Source organism: Bos grunniens, chromosome 12, assembly GCF_055505025.1.
Source record: "Bos grunniens cultivar Pamir isolate PY7600 chromosome 12, Bosgru_T2T1.0, whole genome shotgun sequence".
Taxonomy (NCBI): domain Eukaryota; kingdom Metazoa; phylum Chordata; class Mammalia; order Artiodactyla; family Bovidae; genus Bos; species Bos grunniens.
In genome coordinates, this window is record NC_141176.1 from 65,932,069 (window position 1) to 65,956,720 (window position 24,652).

Below are 24,652 nucleotides of genomic sequence, written 5' to 3' on the forward strand. Positions count from 1 at the left end.
GACACCATGATGGCACTCTTCAGAGGTACATAGAGATCATCAGACTTTTCACGCTATCTCTTTACAGGGTTCAGATCAATCCAAAAGGAAAATGCATTCTTTGACAGAATGGGAAATTCCTGTATGTCTTCTGATGAAGGAATAAATTATTCAATATTTTGATGCCCTAAATTTCCCCTAATGCCCCAACCCACCTCAAAAAGAAATTGCAACTCCACATTTACATATCTACACATATCCATACGAGTTTCACTGTAATATGTCTCATCAAGGTGTGCAATTAAATATAAGAATCTGTTGCATTCTCTCCAAGGTGAGCTATTTAGTAGTGAGGCTTCATTACAAATTTTTTCATTTTCTTGAGAAAACCTGCTTTTCTTAACAAATGTGACCCCCCACTTTTGTCAAGACTAGAATATGGCTCCATTTTAATACTCATTAGATTTGTGATTTCTTGAATGATAACCACTTTCCCTGTTAGAGAGGAGACTCCTGAGTTCAGAGGCCAGCATGTCACCAGGGCTATTGTACTGCAGAACTCAAAGAAAGATTTGCTAACTGTTTAAAGAGATCGTGATCCAACATGGACTATGTAGACAGCATTATTACAAATTGTGAGAGTGTAGGTGTACGTCTCAGCCAAAAACCAAAGACCACGTTGGAATTTCAGTGGAAGAGTTGGGGAAACTAAAGAAAATTTTGTAGGGTAAATTATAAGTTGCTTCAACTTAGTGTTTTATTACTTCATGGGTTTCCAGCATTTTGCCTGGTGAAGTTTTTGATTTGCTCAAAAATTCAACCTTGTCTCAGACTCCTTTCTACTCACAACTAAGAGACAAGGCCATGCAGCACAAGCCGTTATCATACCCACAATCACCTAGGGAATGCATGTAATAAAGGGCTGGATATTAGTGTAAATCTCCAAATTTACACTATTTGGAGTGTAAATCCAATGGGATTTAAAAATTGTTTGAGATGAGTGAAAGTCGCTCAGTAGTGTCTGAGTCTTTGCGACCCCAGGAGCCTGCCAGGCTCCTCTATCCATGGAATTTTCCAGGCAAAAATACTGGAGTGGGTACCATTCCCTTCTCCAGGGGATCTTCCCAACCCAGGGGATCTTCCCAACACAGGGACTGAAGCCAGGTATCCCGCAATGCAAGCAGATTCTTTACCATCTTAGCCACCAGAGAAACATAAAATTTTAAATGTTTAAATCCTAGTTAATAAAGCAGTTTTGGTTTTTAGTAATTAGATAATAACATAATCTGGCATTGTAACGACTTTTTGCTCTTTGTGGTGGAATTAGCATGGTCTTGCTAGGAATGCTATTTCAAATTCAAAACACAAATATCTCTCTCTTAGATTTTAGAAAACACTATGTAGATTGACTCTGAGTTCTTGATTTTGAACAGCATGTCACCTTTTCTACTTGTTTAAAAAGAAAACTGAGTCAGGAACCAAAGTAGCAGTATTAGGACTAAGGAGCAGATGTTAAAGAAAAGTCAATAGAGACCATTATAAGGTAAAACTTTTGGTAATCAGCATTATCATTTTATGGAAGTAATGAGGAATTATCTTCTCCTTTCTTTTCATTATTTTCTCTACTATATGCTGATAGTGGGTACAGTCAAAGTCAAGAACATGAGATACCAGAGATATATTTTTAAAAATCCAATTGACTGATTACGAAGGATAAATGTATACAGAGAATTCATGCAGTGTATCTGGACAGACCAGATGATAACAACAGTATTAACAATGACTATGGAATAACAGCAACAATATTTTAGCACATACCACATATACAATGATATGCAAACATGCACAGAGTCTTATTTAAATGAACCTTTCAGTTTTATAATGATCGTGAAGTAGATAATACTATCCCCATGTTATAGAGGATGGTACTGAGGCAAGTGAAGAAAAGACAGTAAGTGAAAGAAACAACATTTAAACTTGTTACTCCAAAGCTAATGGACTCCTCCAATTAACAGTGTAGACTCTAGATATCTAAGCAATTTACAACTTATATTTCTACAATGAAAAATTTCTCCCACGTCATGCTCTATATCAAACTCTGGCTATTTTTTTAAATCAATTCTTTACTGAATATTTACTCGAGTGAATAATGTCTTCCAAATAATAATAATTACATATCTAAGAGTTAAATGGTACTTACAATATATCAAACACTGTTCCAATGTATTCAGTTCAGTTCAGTTCAGTTGCTCAGTCATGTCTGATTCTTTGCGACCCCATGAATCGCAGCACACCAGGCCTCCCTGTCCATCACCAACTCAAGGAGTTTACTCAAACTCACGTCCATTGAATCGGTGATGCCATCCAACCATCTCATCCTCTGTCGTCCCCTTCTCCCACCTTCAATCTTTCCAATGAGTCAGCTCTTCGCATCAGGTGGCCAAAGTATTGGAGTTTCAGCTTCAACATCAGTCCTTCCAATGCATATTCAGGACTGATTTCCTTTAGGATTGACTGGTTGGATCTCCTTTCAATCCAAGGGACTCTCAAGAGTCTTCTCCAACACCATAGTTCAAAAGCATCAATTCTTCAGTGCTCAGCTTTCTTTACAGTCCAACTCTCACATCCATACATAACTACTGGAAAAACCATAGCCTTGACTAGATGGACCTTTGTTGACAAAGTAACATCTCTGCTTTTGAATATTCTGTCTAGGTTGGTCATAACTTTTCTCCCAGGGAATAAGTGTCTTTTAATTTCATCGTGTACCCTTACTCAAATTTCACAGCTATCCATGGTAAATATTTATTTCAGTATTAAAATATGTGTACTTTTATCACATATGGATATAGATTCAGAAAGGTTTTTTGGTTTTCTTTTTACTGTACTAAGTCCACTTGACTAATTAAATAACCCTGGGAAAAACAGGAAATAATATCACCAAGATTATTAGAGTTCCCATATGATACACTATTCCCTGCTTATAGAAATTTCCCAGAGGGAAATTGAATTTTCTATCATGATTTCATAAGTATTCAGAGAAATATCTGCTTTGCAGTCTAGTGAATAAAATATTTCTATTTAGACTTCTTTGTATTAATATCCTGCCTATTAAGAAACATTGTATTTTTAATATCACCCCTAATATACATTTTAGCATTAAAATTACAAGCTAATTATAAGCCAAAAATGAGAGACAGAGGCATGAAATAGCATAGTATTTCTAATTTTATAGGACATGAATCTGTGGGGAAAAGAAAGAGCATCAGTTGTTTTAGCCTTCTCTGCCTTCTCATCACTCTGCTGTACCAGGTATTTTCCTTCATCAGATTGTAAATGTTCCTTAGAACATGCATTCACTCGTCCATTCTTTTATTCAACACCTCCTATGCATCATGCAATATTTCAGACACTTTGGGGACTCAGTTACAAAAATCCCGTGTCCCAGCAGAATAACATCCCAGTGCAATCATAAAGACAATAACACATAAAAATATGGACTTCAATGCCAAGTTTCTATAAAGTACACTAAGAAAAAGAAATCAATATAATTATTTCCCTCTTAATTTTAATGTAAAACTGAATTGCAACAAGAAAGACAGTGGTAAGGCCATACTATTACTCTGCTGTCAAGAGAAGGTAGGATGTGATTATATACTCCTGAGTCCTTCTCTGTAGTATAATTTTCTAAATTTCATTTGCTGAGAGAAAGGAAACACTTTGTATGGTTTATGGTTCCATTTAAATTATAGACTTGTGAAATCACTTTTGCGAAAACTCTTGTTAATCAAGTTTTTTGTAAGGAGAAGGATTAACCCATTCAGCCTCTATATCCTATAAATGCCTGGCTTCCTGGGATACTCCCTCTGTACTCAGAAACAGCTTACCAGGAGAACTTAACTGTATGTCAATGAATATAAATATATACCTTTTTCTTAAGTGAGTTAAAGTAAGCAGCAGGTATATTTTCACTGCCATAAAATATTAATTTCAGAGAGGTAAAATGCTACTTGTCAGATAGGCCTTGTTCTGCTACTTTTAGGTGTTGCTAACAGCTGTTGTTCAGTCCCTAAGTCATGTCCGACTCTTTGCAACCCCACAGACTGCATCATGCCAGGCTCCTCTGTCCTTCACTGTCTCCCAACTTTGCTCAAATTCATGTCCATTGAGTCAGTGATGCTATTTAACCATCTCATTCTCTGCTGCCCCCTTCTGCTGCCCTTAATCTTTCCCAGCATCAGGATCTTTTCCAATGAGTTGGCTCTTCGCATCAGGTAGTCGAAGTATTAGAGCTTCAGCTCCAGTCCTTCCAATGAATATTCAGGTAGTCAAAGTATTAGAGCTCCAGCATCAATCCTTCCAATGAATATTCAGGGGTGATTTCCTTTAGGATTCACTAGTTTGATCTCCTTGCTGTACAAGGGACTCTCAAGAGTCTTCTCCAGCCCTACAATTCAAAAGCATAAATTCTTCCATGCTCGCTCAGCCTTCTTTATGGTCCAGCTCTCACATTTGCACATGACTACTGGAAAAACCACAGCTCTGACTATACAGACCTTTGTCAGCAAAGTGATGTCTCTGGTTTTTAATACACCATCTAGGTTTGTCTTAACTTTACTTCCAAGGAGTAAGCGTCTTTTAATTTCATGATGGTAGTCACCATGCACAATGATTCTGGAAGCCCAGGAAAATAAAATTTGACACTGTTTCCAATTTTCCCCCTTACAGAGATTTTGTTAACTGCAGGACTGCCCCCCCCCCAAATTTTTCTGAGACTTCACTTTATTATTGTATTTATTTTTTAAAGATTTTGTGATGCAGACCATTTTTAAAGCCTTTATTGAATTTGTTACAATAGTGCTTCTGTTTTATGTTTGGCTTTTTGGCCACGTGGCATGTGAGATCTTAGCTCCCTGACCAGGAATGGAACCTGCACCCCCTGCATTGAAAGTTACGCATATATATGGAATTTAGAAAGATAGTAACAATAACCCTGTGTACGAGACAGCAAAAGAGACACTCATGTATAGAACAGTCTTATGGACTCTATGGGAGAGGGAGAGGGTGGGAAGATTTGGGAGAATGGCATTGAAACATGTAAAATATCATGTATGAAACAAGATGCCAGTCCAGGTTCGATGCACGATACTGGATGCTTGCGGCTAGTGCACTGGGACGACCCAGAGGGATGGTATGGGGAGGGAGGAGGGAGGAAGGTTCAGGATGGGGAACACATGTATACCTGTGGTGGATTCATTTTGATATTTGGCAAAACTAATACAATTATGTAAAGTTTAAAAAAAAAAAAAAAAGTTCAGTTCAGTCACTCAGTTGTGTTTGACTCTTTGCAACCCCATGGACTGCAGCACGCCAGGCTTCCCTGTCCATCACCAACTCCCAGAGCTTGTTCAAACTCATGTCCATCAAGTCGGTGATGCCATCCAACCATCTCATCCTCCGTCATCCTCTTCTTCTCCTGCCTTCAATTTTCCCAGCATCAGGGTCTTTTCCAACGAGTCAGTTCTTCACATCAGATGGCCAAAGTATTGAAGCTTCAGCATCAGTCCTTCCAATGAATATTCAGGACTGATCTCCTTTAGGATGGACTGGTTGGATCTCCTTGCAATCCAAGGGACTCTCAAGAGTCTTCTCCAACACCACAGTTCAAAAACAAAGCATCAATTCTTTGGCACTCAGTTTTCTTTAAGGTCCAACTCTTACATCCATACATAACTACTGGAAAAACCATAGCTTTGACTAGATGGACCTTTGTCAGCAAAGTCTTAACTACTGGACCACCAGGAAAGTCCCTATACCCAAGTATTTTAGATTTGTTCTCACAATTAGTCTATTTGCCAATACATTCTCTTGACTTTTATGAATAATCTTATCGCATGCTTAATCCCAGACTTGAGATTTATTGGATTTCCAGTGCTCTGAACATCAGCCAAATCCCTCAGCTTAGGCCCTCACACAGGAAGAATACTCAGGACAGTCCTAAAGTTGGATAGTTTGAGTTTCCATGAAGAAGAATCTTTTGTTCTCCTCCCAGGAACTAAATAAAACATGTCACTAGGCCAGCTCCTGGAGCCAAATTTAGGAGTCAAGTAGAGGCCACTTAAACGAGAAATAGGCAAGTTTTTAAAAGAGAAAAAAGAAAACAAGTAACTGTCTCTATTATTCTTGAATCATGGTCATTTTAATGCTACATATGTTTTCTATGATAATTTCATCTTTTCTCATTTTGTAGAAATGTGGTGAAGGCACCCTACTTCAAATATACTAATTATTCAACCCACATATTTCCTGACTTATTTGTGTTTTGCCCCATAGTTGAATTCATTGGATGTCTGCTTCTAGATTACACCCCAGCTCAAGATTCTGAGGATCTAGGAGATACCTGTGACAGTGGATATTAATTCAGTCCCAGTCATACTTTCTGAGACTCATGATTGTGGGTACGAATCTAGTGCCAACATAAGAGACAAGGACCTGCCTTGCCTGTTTCTGAGTTTTTGTTCTACTGAATACTCAGTGTCCCCTAGAACTAAAACCCTTTCAAGCTCCTACCAATTCCTGTCCCAGCATGTGGAAATTTCTCCCTAAATTTCTTACCAGTGTCTGGATCATTGCTGCCCGTAGAATAGTTAGTACATTTCAGTAGGCATTCAGAGGACTCAGACAAATGGAGAATTGTATGATTGTAATATTGTACTTCTAAAACTAGCCTCATCACCAATGTTTGCTTTCTGGAAGTTTTGTACGTTTGAATTAAGAGAGTACATTTTAAAATCAAAACATCTCATGAATTTTTTACTCTCGGAGTCAAACACCTCATAAAATATTTTTTCTTTAAAGTTGAAGTGCTTGTTCTTTAAAAGATGTAATCAGAAAGGAAGATTGTAATAATATTCTTAAAAGGATACAAAGTTTTGACTTTGTTTATATTTATTGGAATAATACTTTGACTGGTTCAAGTTAAAATCAATGGAGAAGTATTTCTACTCAAAATAGAAGAAGGGAACCAAGCAATTTGAAATCTCAGCATCTTACAAAAAGTGAGATAGAAACACTGCCCTGTAAAGGATGTTAAGAAATATTCAAGCATCTCTAAGAAATATTCCTATTTCTAGGAAATACTGCAATGAATAAAAGTGAACGTATGTTCTATTGCTTGAAACTATGAAGAGCCAAGATTTTTCATAACTGAAAATATGAAGACATTTCATCAAGTCAAGAAGCTAGTACATTATCTAGTACTTCATTGAAGGTTTTTATTATCAGCATCAGACAGAAAAGTCTCACAAGTAAATGAGAAAAAGAATAAATGAAGAATGAACATTGCTGAATAGTACTATAAAAGCAGGCAAATTTACAGGAGTATTCACATTAATACAATGATATTAAAATATCTGACTTTAATCAAAGTGTCAAGGCTTAAGAATCAGGCGTGCATCTTAAAAATTTTTATCCTAAAAATACTCATAAATTATGAGTTGTTTTTCAGATAATAGTAACACTTGACAATTCTTGATACTGAGACACAAGAGAAATTTTTCCTATGGATATTTGTTAAGAGGATATAATATAAAATTCTTAAAATAAATACAACAATAACAAATATATTTCTTTTAACATTTTAACATCCCTCAAAGTAAAGCAATGTTTATTCAATAAAAACAAAAAACGTTCCATAAAAGAGACACTGTGGAGATTAGTGGGTTTAAAACAATATAGTTAAGGTATACATTTCTGTTGGTCTTATTTAATCTATGGACACATATTAACGCAAGTTTTCTAGATTTTTTTGAAAATCAGATTGATGAGAATGGGGAGAGGGGAGGGAGTGAACAGAGCATCTCCAAAGAAAGATAGACACAAGCACAGTCATTTACACACAGGTACAGTAAGGAGGTACAGTACTTCAATAAATTCCACAATACACAGCCACAGACTACACAGACTATTGCTTTTCAAATGCCCATTAGAAGCTTACTAATTAACTTAATGGGCTGGAAATTGCGATTTAAAAAAAAGGAGCGGAGGCAGGGTCGGGCGGGGGGCAGATACGGCAAAACTTTGGCACTGGTGGTACAGTTTTGGAATAGTGGACGAATCTCCCTTAGTTCATCCATAATTCAGACAGGAAAATAAAGAGAGCAAACTCAAAAACCTCCAGACAGTTATAAAAAAACCTCACAGACCTCACCATGTGGGCACACATGGACAGCCACAAAGACTTGCACGATCCACAGAGAATTAGCATCAGAGTGACAGGAAGTGGAGGAAAAAGGAATGGGCTTTGTTGACCTGAGACAAACAGACTGCCAGATATGTCTCCTGCAAAGACGGATTTACTGGGGATCAACAAAGAATCGCAGTTTAAGGTCTGCAACCACGGCCAGTCACTGCCAAGTCTTCCCGACACCAAGGGAAGAACATTTTTATTGAGAGGAAAAGGAAATTGGGAGGCTTGCAGTAAACAGAGTCCACGACTTTTCATTGGTCGTGTCCTTGCCAGCAAAGAAAAGGAGTCTTTATTCTTCCTGTTGGGCTCTACTATTGTCCCAGGGTGTGAGAGCTCCCCCTTCTGGTCTCTCAACTCTATTTAACTGAAAGAAAGAAAGAAGAAAGTGAAGTCGCTCAGTCGTGTCAGACTCCTTGCGACCCCGTGGACTGCAGCCCACCAGGCTCCTCCGTCCATGGGATTCTCCAGGCAAGAATACTGGAGTGGGTTGCCATTTCCTTCTCCAAAGGATCTTTCTGACCCAGGGATTGAACCCAGTTCTCCCACATTGCAGGCAGAAGCTTTAACCTCTGAGCCACCAGGGAAGCCCATTTAACTGAAGTTTCTATTTATTACTTGTATACGGATTGATGGGCCTAAGAATAAACAAAATGCTGGAAACTGTGGCATGCCAATATGAGTATAGAAGCTGAAACCAGCCAAGGTTTCCTCAAGACCCAATTTAAAAATAAGGGCAGAGTGTTCAAATGTGATCTGATGGTGCCTAACCAGCCTGAACCTATAGGTTATTAAATGAACATACCAAACCACCTCCCAATTTTAGAAGTACAATGTTATAATCATACAAAGAAAACAGCTTTTCATCTAACTTAAAAATTTGACAATTATGGCAGGGCAGTCATATGGAGACTATTCAGGACTAATTAAGAATTAACTAGAATTCTATCACATTTCATTGATTTTAAAGAGATATATTTTTTCATATTTTAACATCTCTAAATCATCATGTCTTTCACATTTTACAGTCTTACAATTAATTCCAGCACTTTTCCTTTGTTCATACATTAAATGAATAATTAAATTATGTGTCTTACAACCAGTGGCATCTTAGATATGAAGGCAGATAGCATTTTCTTATCAGCATGATTCATCATATGCTTTACCAATTAAGAGTCACATTTTCCATTCAAAGTAAAGACACTTGACCAATACAGTAGAATTCAATGCTACTTTGACCAATATACAGTAAAAATAATAGACACTTACTGTTCAGGATAAAGAAAATCTCCTAGTTATGGAAAATATTTGATCATGTGAATTGTACTTTTTATCTGTTTCCAAATATTTTAAGAATGCAATGGCTGAGATAGAAAATGTCTATGATTATGATCTATTGATTGCTCTATAAATATTGGTCTTAGAGAAATGTAGGGGAAAGTAGAAATTTGAATAAAATTGAAAACAAGATAGAACCCTTCAGCGGGCAGGACAGCCACAGCTATGGGAGAATGTGCAAAGGGAGTTAAGGACGCTGTTGTAGGAGAGCAACCTGGAGTGCCGGTGTTAACATAGGGATTAGTGCAGAAAGATGCTCACCTTGCCCAGGCTGAGGACACAAGGTTCCTCAGGAACTTGCTTCAGGGTGCAGGGTGGGGCGAGTTGCATTGCATGACCTCACAAACCCACAACACTTGAGTACCCCTGCAGCCTGAGCAAGCAAGGAAAACCACCCACACAGGAACCACAGAGAGTTGCTCCCTTCCTCTGCAATGTCCCTCCCACTCCCTCTACAGGCTAAATTGACATCATGTTCACTGAAAACAAAAAATGCTTACAGAGTTCAGTATGGGCTCTCAGAACAGGTAGTGAAGGGTGCTGAAAGGCGATACATTGATAACTCGTAGTACCCATTGATAACTGGTAGCCCCTGAAGTGTCTGTTCTAGGAAAGGTGTTGTAAGCCCTGAGTTAGATACTGGGGAAAACACTATCATTAGGAAGCTGTACGGAGAAGGCAATGGCAGCCCACTCCAAGACTCTTGCCTGGAAAATCCCATGGACGGAGGAGCCTGGTAGGCTGCAGTCCATGGGGTCGCTAAGAGTCGGACACGACTGTGCGACTTCACTTTCACTTTTCACTTTCATGCATTGGAGAAGGAAATGGCAACCCACTCCAGTGTTCTTGCCTGGAGAATCCCAGGGACGGAGGAGCCTGGTGGGCTGCCGCCTCTGGGGTCACACAGAGTCAGACACGAATGAAGTGACTTAGTAGCAGCAGCAGCAGCAGCAGCAGGAAGCTGTATGGTGTACTAGAAAGAGGAGAATAAAAAGGAGAGAAACAGATAGAAATTATGCACAGGGAGAACAGTCCTAGAAATCCAGGGCCCCAGGTAGTTAGAGTACAAATACCTTTCATTTGTTTAATATTTTAAGAATTTTATAAAGTGCTACATATTATTTCATTTTGATCCTCACAATCATCCTCTGAGATTAGTTGTACTAGTACTGTTGTTGTTGTTGTTGTTGTTGTTGATATTTAATCCCTAAATCATGCCCGACTCTTTTTGTGACCCCATGGACTGTATGTAGCCCACCAGGCTCCTATGCCCATGGGATTTCTCAGGCAAGAATACTGGGGTGGGTTGCCATTTCCTTCTCCAGGGGATCTTCTCAACTCAGGGATCAAAACCAAGTCTCTTGCACTGGCAGGAGGGTTCTTTACCACTGCGCCACCAGGGAAGCCCGTACTATTATTATCAATTTCTAAATGAGAAAACTGTGGCCCAGAGTCATTAACAGACTCACCAAAGTACCAAAGCTAGTGACTAGCAGAGGATTTGATCTTAAATTCTGAAAAATGCATGTATAGCAAGCACTGTGGGCTTTAATGGTGAAATTAGACTAGACTGCCCCAGGGTCCTACTACCCAGAAACACGATGCAAATTACAAAGGAGTCTATCAGCAAACAATTAAGAGTGACCTCTACTAATCTAGCCATCTTTACAAGACAGCATCTACTTCTCTCTTCTGCAATTGTTCTGAATAATCCTCATCTTCTTTCAGCACCCTGACTGCACACACACACACAGACACACAAATACACACAAATACACCCCACACACTCCGTGGGCACAATGATAATGCCTGTCCTGGAAACTTTCAAAGATCTAGCGTTAAACCTTATCGAAATAATCCCCGGCTGCCTTTATTTTTGGTTTTTCAAAAAAAAAAATTAATGTGCATACATTCTGGGAAGAAGTAACAGATTACACAAAGGTAAAAGTCAACTCACAAATGTTCATTAGATCTGCTAGGTATTAATATGCCAGCTATTTTCCTTGATTCAGTGAGTTCTTTCCTTATTTATATAATTTTAATGTCATGTAATTCACCTCAGTTTCAATCCAGATAGCCTTCAACTTTACTTACATCTTTAGCTCTATTACTACACCCTGTTCTAAGTATTTAAATTATATCTGAGGGTTGAACATATGAGTGTTAAGGGCAAAAAAGCCCCAAATCTGTCTCTTGTCTAAAATATCCAGATACTAAAAAGGAAAACTCTATTCTGTTTGAATAACACAGATAACTTCCTGTACCTTCCAAATCCCTTTATATATTTTCTAAATGAATACCATCAACTGTAAGGTTGCTCTTTTTTCTTCCCTTTCTTTGGGTATTTATGGTACAATTAAATTGTAACTCTTATGGCACTCACTGCCCACTGGTGTTTTCCGGAGCTTTCTCATTCTTTGGTTTCCTCCATAGGCATTTCATTATTACTAAACACCACTACCAGAGAGTTAGGCAGGATGAAGGTAAGTCAGTGAAACGAAAAACTGTCTGTGGTAAAAATTTCTAAAAAAAGCTGAAGCCATCAACTAATTTGTAATTAGAGTTCTGATTATCTAGTGATCAACAGCAGAAATAATTTAAAATGTGTAGTCTTCAGAATCTTTAAGTGAGTGAACACAGTTATGATAATGAAGAGAAAGGAGCAAAGAGCATCTATTTGTGTTGCTCCCCTTTCTTCTGCATAACTTTTTTATATTTGCATAAATCTCATACTTAAAGCAATTTACAAAACAGCAAAATTCAATACAAAACCTAAGTATTCTAAATCATTTGAAATAAAATAGTTCTTTTTTTAAAATTGGGGGATTTTAACATGGGGCTTTGGGGACAGGATTTTTTTTTAATAGGTGTTATGTTCTTTTTTTAAAAGCTGTTTTAACATTAGAAGGAGAATTTCCTGATGTATTTATAAAGCTGCAAAAGCTATACTGGTAACAGCAAGGAGAGCCAAACTGTGTTCTATGGAATGAATGGTACAGGTTAGAAATGATAGAATGAAAACAGCTCTGTCAGGGAATATTAAATATATTTTTAGAAAACATATTTAATGCAACAAAGGTTATTATTACTCAGCGGAAGAAAATAACTCCACATATTCAGTCTTAAAACAAAAGATATTTGAAAATACAAAGTTTAAAAGAGTAATCTAATCCCAGGACACAGATGGATCTTTACAAAGAAAGCTTTTCAATCATCATCTATTCTGTTTTTTTCAGATGCTTCTCCACCCAACCTGACAAGCAGGGGAATTTGCCCCACTCTTCTCTGAAAAGCAACATACATTTTCAGGTTAAAAAAAAAGTGTCGACATATTTATTATTGCTGGATGATATCTTCGTTTTTTTTTTAACTATTTTAAAAATTTTCCAAATATTTAACATTGAAAAATATGATTTCGTTGAAACAATATTTTCTCATCTTAAATTATGAAATATATAGGATTTTACTTAACTTTTTTTTCTGGTTTCAGGTAAACCCCCAATATTTGCAACTGACACAAAATGACAACAAATAACACAGTCCCTCAGCTATTTGTATAGCAGTTTTCTAAGGTATTTAGAATTTTTAAATGGGTGTATTTAGTGCCATGTGCTATATCTGATGTGAACCACACCTTGAAACTAAAAATTTTTTTTTAACTTTTTAGTTACCTAGACTTCAGAATTAATAGTTAATTCTGAATAAATCAGTTCTGACTATTCTGGGCAAACAAACTTTTCAACTACGTGTTTTCATTAGCATTACTTAAAAAACGGCAGAATTTTTTCACTAAAAATCGTTAGGATTATAATTCCTATGCACAGGGATAGAATGATTCTGTTAAAAGCTAGCATTCTTTCCCGGTGAGTAATGTAATTGTCACCTTCGTTTCTATGTGCCTACTACTAAATATTTTAAAGTGTATAAATTTAAAATAATTCCTTCAAAGTATGTATATTGTGAGTCATTGTGAGATGAATTAGGACACACATGGAGATTCAGACATGAATAGTTAAGATCATGGAGAAAATGCAATTTTAAAGGCTTTTGCTGTGCAACTCGATTCAGAAAAAAACATTTAGGTACAGTTTATATGCACAACATGCTTCTCCCTCTCCTTGACTATTAAAACTGCTAATTAGCAGCTGTTCAATTACTTAAAATAGTCAAACTGTGCATGCTGTAGCTAAGGGCAGAATGCAAAAGTAAAAGAAAATTAGTAGTAAATCCATTGTTCCCTTTTGAAGGACAGTCGTTAAATAGGATCTTATGTCTTGTTTCACTGTCACAATGTGAGCCTGAATCTTACTAAGAAACTGTAAATTCAAAACACTTGTTAAATACAAATATGTTTTCTTTACACCATCAAAAATGGTATAAAGAACAAAACTTAATTACTAAAATAACATTTATTGACAGATTATGTACAAATTAATAAATATAAGTGTACATCAACTTCTTTTCTCTTTCATTATTAGCATCACTCTTGATAAAATTCAGCAGCAAACACAAATTCATGTTGAATTTTAGATTTACACATGTAGATAAAATATTTGGAGGGAACGGCTGAATTGCTTAAATCATCTTTTCATAGCTATTAATTAATACTTATTTTCAAATTAAGTATGATTTGCTAAATACTTTTTCAAGGGCTACTTTTAGAAAGAGCATCATTTAATTATGTATGGCAGAAACAATTAGGATATGTTTCTAAGATAATACATTTTGTTAACTTCAACTTTGCCACATAAAATATTTTGTCATTTTCTTGTAGTTTCTGAATTTCTTGGAAAAAAATCCATGTTTGCTAGTCTGGAAATTAGGATGAAAATGGTATATACTTAAAATATATTGGAAATGTGAAATTAGAAGCATTTGAGAGGGCAATTAAATACAGACTATTTTGAACAAAGTTTCTTTTTCACAATTGACAAATAAGTCACTTTGTCTCAAACCCTTTCAAAAATACTTCATTAATGTAATTTGGAATAATCAGGAAATAAAAACTGTACAGTGTTTAAAAATGTAAAACAGATATATTTTCATTTATTAAAGCACAAAACATCAAAAGCAATTCCTTAGGATAGAGGGCATATTATTTCAACATACTTTTAAATTAGAAAATGTTTGATGGTCTTATAGCCTCAAAGAAAAATACTAATGAAATTAACAAAAAGATTTCCCCCCAACTCTGTAGTCAACTGTCACTTCTGTGCTACTACAGTTCTTACAAAATCAGGACAAAATGACTTTGGGATGTGTTTTCCTACATCTGGTGTACAATATATGCTGAAGTACCTTCACACTAAGCAATTAAGTTCAAAGATTTAATTAAGAGGAAGAAGAAAATGTTCTCCTTTCTTTTTCAGGTCTACTACCTAATTTTTCCTTATTTAACCAACATATCTTAGATTAGCATAAACAGAATCATATGTATTCCCTGTCTGTTCTCTTCCTCCAGAGCACGTAAGATTTAAAGGAAATGAACACCAAGCTGCTTCTTTCTTCCAATTGTAGCTATTTCACAGCAATTCAGGATATAGATAAATCCATACATGTCTGTCTTGTTTTGAAAAGTTGAATTTAAACATCCATACACAGCTGGTGCAAGTGTAAACTACTAAAACGCGGAAAAATCATTTTACTTTGCTTGGTAAAGTTTAATATATGCATACCGTATGACCACTCCTATGTACAATACCATATAGACTAGAAAAATTTCTCCTCCTCCTCCCTGGGAGGCATGTCCAAGTTCATGGCTCTGTTGTTCACAATAGCAGAAAAACTGTAAATAATTCAAAAGACCAACAACAGTGGATACGCTAAACCACTCGTGGGGTACTTATATACTGGAACATATTATTAGATGGAAAAATCAATTAACTACAGTAATTGGCACCAACAAGGAAGATTTTTTAAAAACAAATATTAAATAAAAAATACGATTCTTCCCACTGATTTCAATTTTTAAAAAAGGCAAACTAAACATACGTTGTTTAGGAATACAGCCAAATGTAGTAAAATTATAAAGAAAACCAAAGCAATTATTAGCCCCAAACTCAGGGGAGAAACTGTTTTGAATGAGGAAAGAGGGTACAAGATAACATAATGTGAAATTCAAAGGTGCCTGAAATGTTTTATTTCTCAAGTTGGATAATGGGCACACACATGATCAAGTTTTTGGTGGGTTTTGTTTTTGTGTTTTACAGCAGCTCTCACTTTTTGAAATTCATATTCTATCTCACAATAAAACAAAGAAAATGGAAAGGAAACTGAATTTAGCCATATAACTGATTAGAAAATTGCTAGTAACAATTCTGATTAGTCTCAGAGTAGCCTATGCACTGTTTGTCTTCCCCTAACCAATAAACTAGCAGACAAAGGTGCAAAAGAGTGTGTGTGTTAAAGTGCAGAGTAAACCAGGAGCAGCAGCATTTCTAATGTGCGTGGTGCTAATACTAAGTTTATCAGAACTATGTTACAGTACAGATCAGAGTTTCAGCAGTGGTTCTCAACAAAACTGCAGTGGATTTTAGCCAAGAAAAGGAAGTACGATGCAGCAGGTGGACAATACACTCAGAGAATAAGTGTCAGAATGGTGGTATGGAGAGGATGGAAAAGCTTCCCGCCCCCCTGCTGACCCCTGCCAGTTGTGTTAGTTCCTTAAAAGAGCAAGACTGTTTTCTTCCATCTCGCCTTCCCCTCCACCAATCCCCCACTCCCACTCCCTAGGACAATACAAGGCCACCTTAAATATATACACGTTTACACTTTTTGAAGAGTCCAGTCATCATAATTCACTCACACCTTGAACAACTTATTTTTTGAGCACCCACAATGTGGCAGGCACTAACTTTCCAATAGAGGAGTGCACAAAACAAAAATCCAAAGTTCAAAAAATTCAAAAATATCTAAATAAAACAGAAGCCACTTACCTGATAGGATTCAATACCATGGTTAGTCTGCTCCTGGAAAAACAAATTTATTTGTTTTAAATTAAAATGCCCGAAATTTGTGCATATACATACACATCCAGGTTTCATTCACCAATCTTTTCATAAAGAATTTGGTCTATTTCTTTACCTAAGAGCCCATTGATTGAAATTCTACATCATCTTCCTTCTTTACACATAATGAACTGTGTACCATTTCCAGGCTTAGTTTCTTTTAAGTAGAACAAGATTCAGGACAGGCTAAAAGTTATAGTTAAAGACACTTCAGCTGAGATTAAACTTTTGGGGATTTTTGTAATTTTTTTTCTCCCATCCTCAATTTCCCATAATTTAAGGGTAGCTCTTATTTTGTTTTTTAGACTTTTTTGGTGTGGACATTTTTTAAAGTCTTTGTTGAATTTGTTACAATATTGCTTCTGTTTTATGGTTTTTTTTTGACTACTAGGCATGTGAGTCCTTAATTCGCCCACCAGGGATCATACCTGCACCCCCTGCATAGGAAGCTGAAGTCTAAGCCCCTGGACCGCCAAGGAAGTCCCTTAACAGTTGTATCATTTGTCTTTGGTGAAGCATTCTAAAACATTCAATTTAGTTTCTCTAGAAATAATTTCTTTGCAAACTTATCTGATACCTCTTTATGAAATTTTTAATTGTTACATCATTAAAATAATAACTGCAACTGACGTAAGTTTCAGAACTGACATCTTTCGGGTTTTAACTCTCAAATTGCTGATAAGCACATAACTCAGGATTACGACAACAAAGAGTCCGACACGACTTAGCGACTAAACCACCACCACATAACTCAGCTGCTGGAAGCAAAGATGAGATGACTTACTTATCAGAGAGGAACCCACTAGCCTTAAACACTGTTGTCTTTGGCATCAGTCACGAAGAAAATGGAGAAGTTCTGTTCACCCAGCGTCAGTTAGTGGGAGGCTGGTTGAGAGAATTTATAGAATCAAATCCACAACAACAAGTGGTGATGAGCAAGGGAACTTGCCACCTGGAAAATACTGTGGAAAGAAGGCTCCTAAGAGGAAGATTTTACGCTATAAGATCCAACTGATAGCAGTTTGGGAGGGACTTAAATTCTGCCCTAAAACACATGGGGGTTTTAGTCTGTGAATCAGGTAACAGGTGCAAAATAAATACCCAGGACCTTCTTATCCTCCCACCACCACTTATTACAGTGTAAAAATATATAGAGATAAATGATAATAACACAAAAAGCACTGATTACAATTAGCAAGAAGAATGCTGTGTTTCTGATGATGAGTCCCCAAAGAAGAGCAGACAACTCAGATTAGTGACTGATTGAAACCTATTGGCATCACCCTATCAAAGTCTGTTTATAAGAGTGAAAACCTACATGGTCCTAGATCTCACTCTGCAAACTGAATGAAATAAACAGCTGACAGATCTGAGTTTTCCAATACCCCTCCAGAGAGGAAAACGCAAGACTGTAGCATAAAGGGGCCCCAGCAACCCAGCAGAAGCTGGAGGGGAAGGGCTCTGGGCTCCCCACTTTGGGGAAACCACCCTCTCCTAGTAGGACAAGCAGGGCCAGAAGCCTTACAGGCGCGCTGCAAGCCAAAGCTGGAGGCTATGTATGGACCTGTGCCCATCAGGGCCGTGATGTCTCTGTAAAGAAGTCACTTTGAAAGGGGCGAAAGAACAAAAACATAAACATGCAAGAACAAAATAATAGAAACGAATACATTGTAATTAAATTTAAAAATGAAAAATAAAGCAAGCCTGATCCGTGCATCCCGTCCACCCCCTTCACTGGCCCCCCTGTACCATCCCCATCTTTTGGTGGTCTTGAGCCTCGAGGCCAAGGTCGAGGAGGCGCAGGACTGAGCCCACCTCGAGGTTTAGTCTTTCCCTCTAAGGAAACTTGACCCAGAAGTGAAGGCTTCAAGCCTGTCCTCCCCCTCATTCCTGCGGAAGAAAAGGGACACTGCGGCCGTCAGAGCGGCGCCGGACACTCACCGTGTTCAGGCCACCCGATTTCCAGCAAGGTGGGAGCAGGCGGCCTCTCCAACCCCACTCCTCTCCTCCCTCCATTCTGAACCTTCTCTCGTGGACCTACTTTAGGTTGAAGGAATATTATTCCAGTAGCTCCTGAACCCAGATTTTTTTTTTTTTTTAAGCGTGTAGCTTCCTCTCACTATTCCTCTCCTTCTAGTCCATTCCAGCCACCTCGTGTCGCACATGCTGGTATTCACACACCTCACCTTGCAGGCTGACTCCCCCGGGGGCTTGTATACCTCTACCCAAGCTTACCTTCATTTTGCTTCCCCACACCCCACCCCGCCGCAGGAGTTTGCGATATACTGGTCGTCACCAGCGATGGAAGTAGAGGCACCACTCTGGGCAGTACGACCTGCCTTCCTGCGCATGCCCAGTCCGACAGCGAGTTTTCTCTCTCCCCCTGTGACAGCAGTGCGCAGGCTCGGATTTGAAATGGAATCGCCCATCACACACTTGCCATGAGAAATGTGCGACAGGATACCTTTGTCCGGCTGATCCAGTGATTTGCTCCCCTGAACTTTTAAACAGGTTGTTTGGCATAGAGTTCGGTTTTCGTTTGAAATAAACTTTAATAATAATTGAGTTTTGAGAATGTCACAGCATTCAATGGGATAACTAGAGAAATATTTGTGTTGAGGTAAAAATCAAGGTTTGGAGGAAAACAGACAAGATTTAGAATCACTGTTCTTCACAGTTGAGGCATGTGGATTTCACAGTCTTGTCTTTTAGTTGTGTTTTTAATTTGTATTTTAATTCTATTCATTAAATAGAAATAAAGGCCACTCCCTGAGTACCATCATTACTACCCTTTCAAAAAGGGCGTTTCAATCCCACCAAAATGAGAAGGCTATAAAAAACACTGAATTGCTTGAATTTAAACCTTACCAAAAACTTACTGTGGTTGTGCTCTCTGAAGCTGTTCAGAGTGCCCTTGATGTTTCTATTTTTGTAGACTGCAGAACAATGGTTAATCAAGCTTTGCCTATGGGCGCATATCCATATTTTTTATAAAACCAGTGTAAATAAATAAAACAGGTTACGTGCAATTCCAAGCAAGTGTTAGTTTCTCTACCTCTTGCGTCTAACACTAAGTACTAACTACCCCTCACAGATAAAAGGAAGACTCCCAACTTAGGATATTCAGAGAATCCAAAATTTTATTTTGCCCATTAAGGACATTAACCCTAAATTTCCTATTATCCTAATTTCTTTTAAAAAATAAAATTTTAACACAGAACAATAAAGTAGAACATTAAAGAGTAAATGGCATACCTTAATATAGAATGCATTTAGGATTATAAAAATAACTACATTGTCCTTATTTTCCTTTTTTCATCATAGGTTAGCGACCCTTGTATCATCTGTTGAGAGACCACTGTGAGAGATACTGCTGTGGATCACATTATATGTAATAGAGTTGTCTCAGTCCGTTCAGGCGGTTTTAACAAAAATATCATAGACTGAGAGGCTTAAACAGCATTCACTTCTTACCGTTCTGGAGGCTGAGAAGTCCAAGATCAAGGTGCCAGCAGGTTTGATATGTGGTGAGAGCCCACTTCCTGATTCTTAGCCATCTTCTTGCTGGGTCCTCACATGGAGGAAGGGATGAGAGAGCTCTGTGAGGTCTCTTTTCTAAGGGCACCAATCCTACTCATGGGGGCTTCACCCTCATGATCTAACCATCTCCCCAAACCCTATCTCCTAAGATCGTCACATTAGGGTTAGGATTTTAACACATGAATTTCGTGAGAACACAAACATTCAGTCCGTAACAGTAGTTTTAGCACACAAAGCTCCATACTTTCTGAGCAGTCTGTCTTCATCCCTTCAAACTGAGGTATGTACTAGGTCTTATAAATAGACCTTGATTTTACAAAATGTATAGGGAATGGGCTTCCCTGGTAGCTTAGCAGTAAAGAATCCACCTGCCAATGCAGGAGCCATGAGTTCGATACCTGGGTTGGGAAGATCCCCTGGAGAAGGAAGTGGCAACTCACTCCAGTATTCTTGGAAAATTCCAGGGACAGAGGACCCTGGCAGGCTGCAATCTATGGTATCACAGAGAGTTGGACACAACTCAGCCACTAAACAACAACAAAATACAAGGAGTTACTCTATATTGTTTTATAAACCTAAGTCAATCTAGCTCCCTCTAAAACACCACATATCAAAACCAAAGCTGCTAAATGCTACAGTAATCAGTGTTTTACACTGCATGTTTAGAATTAGGCTTCATAAAAATTGTGACATGTAAATTAGCAACTTGACACAAATAGTTGCATTAATATACAAGCAAATGGAAAATAGTTAACTGGCATTCTAATTGTGTTAACATTACATACTATAAACAAATTAACATAGCATCTAAGTGTACCTTTTATTCTGAAATCTCCTCCATGTAGAGCCCAGGTCTTTTCTCTTAAGTACAATTTCACCAGTTAGAATTTTATTGATTAGATCATGTCCTTCATATATAACCTATATTTCTGTACATCTGAGATTTCTAATATTGGCTTAATAAAAAAGAAAAAAAATCACAAAACATCAGCAAAATAATATGAGACTCTTTTAGGATTTTGGCTTACTTTCTTCATAACCTTTTACAGTTTTTCATGCATATGAAAGCTAACAGTATTTTTTTGTAATCATATTGTCTATAAAGAGTCTTTCTAAAGTATTCAACTAGCTTTTCTTAGAAACAATTTTCCCATCCAACTCCTATTTCATTAATTTGTGTAACATTTAATGCAATTACATAATTATAATAACAACCAGCATAAATCAGTTTAGAAACAAACACAACTGATTTTTGGCAAACCCCCAACTGTGACTAGTGGAAGCAGAAACCTGTAACTTACTGAAAGGAAGCTGCTAGCTCCAGTGGATGCTAGTGGCCTTGGGTCGGTATGTTTTGCAGAAGAAAGAGAGAGTTTTGATTAATGTATTAAATATAAAAACCAAAACATATGTTTGAGTTAACTATTTTCTCATTTACTTTCCATTATTCCACTAGAATAGCTAGTAGTTAATCATGAATAGAATACTAACATTTTAGCATTGCCACATTATTAAATGAAATAGGAAAAGCTATAATAATGATATTCTTTACAATTTTTTAAAAGCAAAACTGTATCTGGAATATCTTGGCTTTGAATAAAAGAGACTATGGTCTGGGGCAGCAATATTAGATCTACCCTGTTTCCTACTTAAATTTTCAAGCTGACCATAGACAAATCAGAACACAGACAAACATTGTTTCATCTGTATGTCCTTTTTCAAACATTCTTTATCTGTCTCACTCTTTTCACTTACTGCTTCTTCCAATCCCATTTTAAGTATTTTTAGCTGGTCAAATACCCTTCCTTTTTGAAATCTATAATCCTCTTCCTTCAAAATTCTTCCACATCTTAGTTCTTCCCTATGGCAGTCCATCAGATTCTATTTTTGCTAGGTTAATGGGTTAACAATTAATAAGTTAAACCAACATGAATATATTAATGGGGTTTAATAACATGAATATCTAACATATGTACATGAGTTAGTGTGTCACGGCTTATGGGTTTTAATAGAAATCTTATGGAGATAATCTCTTACTCTAAAAGATGTAGTTAAGGGTAAGATTTTAATAGGTGTTATAGAAGACTTAGGAATTGGGAGAGAATTTTCAGTGACTGTACTTCTTAGCCCTCTTTAAAAACTAATACTATGGAAACCACCTCATTATACTAATCACTAGGGCTGACTCTTAATTCCTTGCTCCAAAGATGTACAACTATCTTTACTAAAGAAGGGCAAATTCAGAAGTTGCATCTAAACTAAAAAATACCTTTATTTTATTTTGATCCAGAAAGTCAGTCTTTGTGTGTCAATCTGTGTGTGTGTGTGTGTGTGTGTGTGTGTGTGTATTTTGGGCATACTTGTTAAAGTGTAAATTTCCAATGGAAAAAGAACATGCTATATATAATTCCTAGAGGAATACTGACGTCACTCTAGAGGGGTTACTCCTAGTAGTATAGCTAGAGCCACGTCCTTATTAACAGACATCTAGTCAACTGTAAAGCACAAGCCATTGGTGCCAAGTTTTCCCCAAAACTTAGAGGCAAAAATTAAAGCAAACAACCCCTCCCCTCAAATGTAAAGCTCTCCAGTCTTGCACAGCTTGGCAGAATCTCTTCCCGCTCTTTCTTTCCCCCAAACTCCATAAATTGGGAGTAACAAATCTTGTTTCAGGCCATGCCAGTTTAGAGCAAGCACAGTTAAATCTTTGTTATTTTGGAGATAAAGAGTAAGTTAATGGACAGTGGTACACATCTCATCCCATTTTCCAATAATTCACAACTATTTGTGAAGTTTTCTGTCTTCAGACCTGAGTGAGATCTGAAGATCTGATTGAAACAATGGTACTTATACAAATTTATCACTACCTCCTTAAAGTGAAATTATTTTTAAAAACTTCTCTTCAGTTGTTCAGTGTTTTTCATAACATAATTTACTACAACTTCTTGCATTATCAAACCTGGTTTATTTTTAAAATATGTGTTGTTTGTCCTTACTCATCTAAGAGTTATAATTTAACAAGCATGCCTGAAATACGCACATGTGTATATATAAAGGCTTTTTAGATCAAAATAAAATAAAGGTTTTTCCTAGTTTTAAATGCAATTCCTGAATTTGCCCTGCTTTTTGGTGGGATAGTTTTGTGGTCTGTCTTCCATGCAAGCAATTAGGAGTCAGCACTAATGATTAGGTGTCTACCAAAGTATGCTTCTGAACTATCTTCGTTTCTATGGCTTTGAAGCCTTAGAGAAAGATTACATGTTTCCTTCAAGGTAAACCACTAAAGGAAATTATAAAACTGGTGTTTTTCTAAAGCCTCTTTGAAAATATATTGACACTGAGGTTGATAGCCTGCATTACTACTGGTTTGTAAGCAAGGTTTGCAAAGAAAACTGACTATATACACAGTTCATTTTAGAAGTCTATTTAAAGGCTTTGGGTTGGTAAAAGTGGTTTATTTCTAAAAATATTCAATTAGAGAATCTATCCATACAAAAAGGTAAGTTAAAGAGTTTCACTGATCTAGATTCCTGCATCCTATCAGGATTGGCCTGTCTCTCATTGTTTGATTGCATAAATAGATGAATCCTTGGAAAACTGGAGAATCTCAGCCAATGGGACAACATGGTATGTAATTATGCCAATTAACTGAGATGTTCCCATTTTTCTGTAACCAGTATGAGTAATAATAAATTAACATCTCTCACATTGAGGCTGGAGTCTTAGAAATAGTAGAGTCTTTTTTATGCACACACATACCCCATTAAAATAATTGCATTTAAGAGTTAACAAATAACATTTAGAATTTTGGTTCTCTGTTATCGTTCTCTCATGTCCTTTTTTCTGTTCCCAATCTGGCAGAGGGACTTTCCTTGTGGCTCAGCTGGTAAAGAATCCACCTGCAATGCAGGAGACCTGGGTTCAATCCCTGGGTTGGGAAGATCCCCTGGAGAAGGGAAAGGCTACCCACTCCACATTCTGGCCTGGAGAATTCCATGGACTATATAGTCTATGGGATCCCAAAAAGTCAGACCCGACTGAGCGACTTTCACTTTCCCTTTAATCTGGCAGAGGGAGGAACAGGTGTAAAGGGTGTTGGGAGGACTGGATGGAAATGATTTTGAGTAGAACAGAATAACAATTAAGAAAAAGATCAAAGAAACAAAATCTCTGGGTTGTGAAGAAACTGAAAAAAAAGATGTCCTTATAGAACTTTTATTTGAGCAGAGAGAGGCAGAAAGTAAACAATAGATGTAATAAGAAAATAAATAGAATGTTTTCTTTAAGATGGGAGGTGCTGAAAAAAGTAGAGCAAGGAAAATGTTGTGGAGACTTGCAATTTTAAATGCATTCAACAAAAAAAAGGGAAAAATACTTGGCTCTAATTCTTGGGGTGAAGTAGGGGGTTAGAAGATAGCCCTGGCAGAAAGACCTTAGAGATTTTTGGATGAGCTCTTGCTTTTAAATAAATAAGGAGAGAAATCACCAATCCCTGCCCTCCACCTGCTTTCTCTTCATCCATCCAGCAAATGCTGGCAAGATT

The 24,652-nt window shown here is 37.2% G+C and overlaps 2 long non-coding RNA genes across 5 annotated transcripts; one reads left to right on the forward strand and one right to left on the reverse strand.

The window, feature by feature from the left end:
• Positions 1-7,236: 7,236 nt before the first annotated feature.
• Positions 7,237-18,935, reverse strand: LOC147361834 (uncharacterized). Of its 4 annotated transcripts, none has more exons than XR_015138293.1 (5): positions 18,805-18,825; positions 18,511-18,609; positions 17,354-17,454; positions 16,498-16,530; positions 7,237-8,591 (listed from the first exon to the last, which is right to left on the reverse strand). It is a non-coding gene; the product is annotated as an uncharacterized LOC147361834 (long non-coding RNA). The 4 variants fall into 4 exon arrangements; XR_015138291.1 differs by having other exon boundaries at positions 17,354-17,531; positions 18,805-18,819; XR_015138290.1 differs by lacking the exon at positions 18,511-18,609 and having other exon boundaries at positions 17,354-17,531; positions 18,805-18,935.
• Positions 17,531-20,026, forward strand: LOC147361835 (uncharacterized). The gene is made up of 2 exons (XR_015138294.1): positions 17,531-18,539; positions 18,841-20,026. It is a non-coding gene; the product is annotated as an uncharacterized LOC147361835 (long non-coding RNA).
• Positions 20,027-24,652: the final 4,626 nt, after the last annotated feature.